Source organism: Piliocolobus tephrosceles, chromosome 15 (genome assembly GCF_002776525.5).
Source record: "Piliocolobus tephrosceles isolate RC106 chromosome 15, ASM277652v3, whole genome shotgun sequence".
NCBI classification, from domain to species: domain Eukaryota; kingdom Metazoa; phylum Chordata; class Mammalia; order Primates; family Cercopithecidae; genus Piliocolobus; species Piliocolobus tephrosceles.
This window is the reverse complement of record NC_045448.1, coordinates 93,243,256-93,249,255: the sequence shown is the minus strand read 5'-3', so window position 1 is coordinate 93,249,255 and position 6,000 is coordinate 93,243,256. Positions and strand designations below refer to the sequence as shown.

Sequence of the window (6,000 nt, the reverse complement as noted above, 5' to 3'; positions counted from 1 at the left end):
AAGGAAGGAAGGAAGGAAGGAAGGAAGGAAGGAAGGAAGGAAGGAAGAGAAGGAAGGAAGGAAGGAAAGAAAAATATTTTGAGCTGGATGAATGTGAAAATGCAACATAGCAAAATTTGTGAGATACTGCTAAAGAAGTGTTTATAGGAATTTTAGAGCTCTGAATACTTAAAGATCTCAAATAAATAAACTTCTACCTTCAGAAATTAGAAAAAACAAGCAGAAAGAATGATACATTAAAGATAAAGGCAGAAATCAATGAAAGATAAGAGCAGAAAAACGATAAAGTTAAACCAAAATCTAATGATTTGAACAGATAATTGATAAATCACTAGCAAAACTGAAAAGAAAAAGGAGAAAAGATACAAATTACCAATCAGGGCCGGGTGCGGTGGCTCAAGCCTGTAATCCCAGCACTTTGGGAGGCCGAGACGGGTGGATCACGAGGTCAGGAGATCGAGACCATCCTGGCTAACACGGTGAAACCCCGTCTCTACTAAAAAATGCAAAAAAAACTAGCCGTGCAAGGTGGTGGGCGCCTGTAGTCCCAGCTACTCTGGAGGCTGAGGCAGGAGAATAGCGTGAACCCGGGAGGCGGAACTTGCAGTGAGCTGAGATCCGGCCACTGCACTCCAGCCTGGGCGACAGAGCGAGACTCCGTCTCAAAAAAAAAAAAAAAAAAAAAAAAAAATTACCAATCGGACATGAAAGAGGATATTTCAGTACAGACTGTACTGATAAAAAAAACAAAAACAAAAACCGTAAGTCAATTTTATGAAACACTCTTAGATTAAAAGGCCAAATCCTCACAAACTACAAACCATGCAAACTCATCTAAGGTAAAGTATACAATCTAACAGAACAATAACTATTGAAGAAATTAAATTCATAGCTTAAAACCTTCTAAAATAAGAAATCTCAAGCCCCAGATGGTTTTTCTGGAGAATTCTACCAAACATTTAAGGAAGAAATACCAGTTTTATATGCTCTCACGCAGAAAACAGAAAAGAAAGGAACACTTCCCCAATTATTTTATTAGGCATGCATTAACCCAATTCCAAAAACAGTCAAAAACAAAGAAAGAAAACTGCAGACCAATATCCCTCTTGAACATAGATTTTTAAATCCTTAACTGTTTAAAATCAAATCCAACAATATAAAAAGAATAATATGCAACAACTAAGTAGAGTTCATATCAGAAATGTAAGGTGGTTTGCTACTTGAAAATCAACCAGTGCAATCCAACATGTTATGAGTCAAAACAAGAAAATCTATATGATCTTATCAACTGATGCAGAAAATGATTCGACAATATCCAACATCAATTCAGCAAATTAGGAATAGATAGGTTTCCTTAACAGAAAGATTTCCTTAATAGATAAACCTTAACAAATATAATAGAATTGAAATAATATAAGTATGTTGTCTAACTATGGTGGAATTAAAAAAGAAATCCATAATAAATAACAAAAAAACCCTCCAAAACAAAAAAAAATAGATTTCCTCCATCTGATAAGGGCATGTCAAAAACTATGGCTAATAGCATACTTCATATGACTGAATGTTTTCCCTCTAAGATTTTGAAAAAGCAAGAGATACAAAAACTGAAAAAAAGGCAATTTTTAGCATAAAAAATAAATGAAGAAAGTCATCTTTCTGAGTGAAAAAAGCCTTATACAAAACATCATTTATTCTATTTATAAATCATAACCATGTTTTAAATCAGGCAAAACTAATTTATAGTGAAAAAAGTCAGAGGAATGGTTGCCTCTGGATGCAGATGAGGATTGAATGGGCAGGGGCGGAGGGAAATTTCTAGGGTATAGTCATGTTTTATGTTTTCATAAGGATTTGGGTGACGCAGGTGTATGTATTTCCTGCATTTTTCAGAACTCATCAAATTGTTTTCTCAAGATTCTGTACCTCACTGTATGTAAAATTTACCTTAAAATGGTAGTGCAAAAAATATTACATTCTAATTAATGATTTGTATGCTGAAGTGTTGAGAAGGTGCTATAAATGGAATGTTTGTGTTCCCCCCAAATTTATGTTGATAATCTGAAATTCCATATGTTGAAACATAATCCCCAATGTGATGGTATTTGAAGATGAGGCCTCTGGGTGATGATTAGGTCATGAGGTTGGAGCCCTCTTGAATGAGATTAGTGCCCCTATAAAAGAGAACACAGAGGGTTCCCTTGCTGATTCCACCATGTGAAGACACAGTGAGAAGACAGCCATCTGTGAATCAGGAAGCAGACCAAATCTTCTGGCACCTTGATCTTGTACTTTCTAGCCTCAAGAACTGTGAGAAATAAATTTCTGTTGTTTATAAACCACCAGTCTATGATAATTTGTTATGGTGGCCCAAACAGGCTAAAACCAGTGAAGTCTGCAACTTACTTTGAACTGTCTAAAGATACAATCGGCTGATGGATGGATAAAAGAAAGAATAGATAGCTAATAGTGTAATAAATATGGTAAAATGTTAACAAAGTGACAAGTAACAGAGAAAATTGTGAAAAACTCTGGAGATGCAATGGTGATGGTGGAGTTTGTGGGACTAGGTGCTGTTTTATTTATTTATTTTTATTTTATTTTATTTTTTTATTTTTTATTTTTTTTCTGAGACGGAGTCTTGCTCTGCCGCCCGGGCTGGAGTGCAGTGGCCGGTTCTCAGCTCACTGCAAGCTCCGCCTCACCTCCCGGGTTTACGCCATTGTCCTGCCTCAGCCTCCTGAGTAGCTGGCACTACAGGCGCCCGCCTCGTCGCCCGGCTAGTTTTTTGTATTTTTTAGTAGAGACAGGGTTTCACCGTATTAGCCAGGATGGTCTCGATCTCCTGACCTCGTGATCCGCCCGTCTCGGCCTCCCGAAGTGCTGGGATTACAGGCTTGAGCCACCGCGCCCGGCCGGTGCTGTTTTAAACTGACGTCTGTGGGTTGGTGTCTTAGTATGTTTTGTGCTGCTATAACAAAATACCTGAGACTAGTTGCCTTAGAAACAACAAAAATGTATTCCTCACAGTTCTGGAGGCTGGGAAGTCCAAGATCAAGGCACTGCCATGTGGCCTGGTGAGGGCCTTCTTGTTGTGTCCCCACTGGTGGAAGACGGAAGGGCAAGAAAGGGAAGAGCACCATGTCCTCACATGGTGGAACCGCAGAAGAGAGAGAAGCAACTCCTGCAAGCCCTTTTTATGGCAGCATGAATCCATTCATGAGGGCAAACCCCTCATGACCTCTGCACCTCCCATTTGGCCCCCCTTTCAATACTGTTGCATTGAGGATTAAGTTCCCAACACATGAATTTTGGGGGTCACACTCAAACCCTAACAGTTGGTGTCTTGGGTCTGGGGCAGGAAGCAGCTTGGGAAGGTTGTGAGAGGAGAAATGAGAAAAGAAACAGTTCCAGTTGTACCCTTGTTTCCCTCACCACTGCCTTGGACAGACAGTGACCCACATTTTATACTGGTGTCCTCCAGACTAAAATCAGGGTAGTACAGAGCCTTGAGCTTGTGAAATGCTGAAAAAACAATGAAAAAAAAAGGCTCATTAGACAGAAACTAAGAAAGATTTTATAGCTATATGAATATTAAAGAAAAAGATTTAAAAGACTTTAGGAAAAACAGCATCATTAGAAAAGAAAAAAGTTACTAAATAACTTACTAGGAAGGGAAAACAACTTTAGACACTTATGTACAATGTCCTTGTAATAAATGAGGAATATGTGATATAACTGTAAAAGAAGTGGAGAAATACATCATTGTGAGGGATTTAAATTACTTTACTTGATTGTTTTATTAAACAGACAAAGAAAAATCTGCAAGGATATAGAAAATAAGATCTTTACAATGAATAATCTTGACCTACTGGACATATATAGATTTAACAATGAGAGAATTTACATTTTTAAAGCCCAAATGGAACATTTATGAAAATGAATCTTATACACAAAACCTCAAAGTTGTAAAGAATAGGTGTTATACAGACCAAAACTTATGACATTATGGCAGTGAAGCTAGAAGTTAAAAACAATTCTAAGTAACTCATAGGTTAAAGAATAAATTATAATAAAAATTGTAAAATAACTGAATGAAAATAAAAATACCACACATTAAAACTTATAGGATTCAGCTAAGGCAGTTCTTCAAGAGAAATTTATAGCCATAAATACTTATAATAGAAAAGATGCATCAAAATTAATGAATGAAGAAGTTAAAAATAAAATAATAACCAAAAAGAAAGCAGGAATAAAGATATAATATGATTGAGTGAAAATTGATGAAACAGAGACAATAAAAATAAGAGTGAAAAATTATGACCTACAGTAAAAGGTGAATTCTTAGGGGAAAAAACCAAGGATTCACTTATATGAGAATTTGTTTCAACCAGACTTGGGAGTATCGTAGGGGTGCAGAAAGCAGTGTATATAAAGGACCCACTTTTCATATAGTAGAGTTGCCAATAGAGTTTCATATAATATGCGTGGATTTTGGTATATGCAGGGGTCTTGGTACCAATCCCCCATGTATGCTGAGGGACAACTGTATATAAAATCTCCAGATATCATCCTAAATGGGAAAACTTTATAGTCATCTGGGGAAACAAGACAAGGATATCCAATAAAACCACTTCTATTTAACACAGGATTGAATGTCCTAGTGCTGGAGATCCTAGCCAGGGCAGAAAAAGAAACTGGAGTCCAAGGATTGGAAAGGAAGAAATAAAACACTAGGTGTGTGGTAACTTGTTATGCAGCAACAGAAAACAAATACAAACACAAAATACTTAAGAATAAATCTATAAAAGATGCAAGATATTTATATAAATGAAAGACACATAGGAAAAATTTCAACATTGTATTAAGAGATATGAGTCCTAAATAAATGGAGAGATATTACATATTCATAAAATGTAAGACATAACTAAGCAATTGTCAGTTCTTTCAAAATTGGTCTATTGATTCAAGGCAATGCTGATAAAAATCTCGTTTTCTTTATGGAACTTGATAACTCTAAATGTTGTATCAAATTATAAATTCTAAATGACTACTTCTAAACTCTATATTAAAACTTAAGGCCATGTGTGGTGGCTCAATCCTGTATTGCTAGCACTTTGGAAGGCTGAGGCTGGAGGATTGCTTGAGGCTGGGAGTTCAAGACCAGCCTGGGCAACACAGTGAACCCCTGTCTCTACAAAAATAAAGACATAGGAAAAAATTACAAAATTGTATTGAGAGAAATGAGTCCTAAATAACACAGCAAGACCCTGTCTCTACAAAAATACAAATAAATTAGCCAGCCAGGGCATATAGTAAGACCTTGCCTCTACAAAAAATAAGCCAGATGTGATAGAGTATACCAGTGGTCCCAGCTACTTGGGGCGGTGGGGGGGGGTATGGGGGGTGTGGACAGCGGGTGATGGTGGTGGCTGAGGTAGAAGGCTGCAGTTCTAGTTCTTGTATTATCTAGTGTGATATCTGTGATACATACACTCCTCCTTAACTGAGGCAATTAAAGACAAGGTGTCACAGATCACTAAACACTATAGTTGTGCCACTGCACTCTAGCACATCTGGATATGCTGAGGTCATAACAAGGCTTGAGGAGGCACATCTCACACGTGCTTTTGAAAATCTAATCATCATGCTTACGAGCTACAAAAGAATTGGAGGCAACATTTTAAAAATACTTTTTCAGGCCAGGTGCTGTGGTTCACACCTGTAATCCCAGCACTTTGGAAGGCCCAAGTGGGTGGATCATCTGAGGTCAGGAGTTAGAGACCAGCCTGGCCAACATGGTGAAACCCTGTCTCTACAAAATACAAAAATTAGCCGGGTGTGGTGCTGTACACCTATAGGCCCAGCTACTCAGGAGGCTGAGACAGGAGAATCACTTGAGCTCAGGAGGTGGAGGTTGCAGTGAGCCGAGATCATGCCACTGCACTCCACCTGGGTGACAGAGTGAGACTCTATTTTAAAATAAAATAAAAGCACTTTTTC

The 6,000-nt window shown here is 37.7% G+C and overlaps 1 pseudogene; it reads right to left on the bottom strand.

Moving 5' to 3' along the window:
• Positions 1–5,570: 5,570 nt before the first annotated feature.
• Positions 5,571–5,667, bottom strand: LOC111524297 (annotated as a pseudogene).
• Positions 5,668–6,000: the final 333 nt, after the last annotated feature.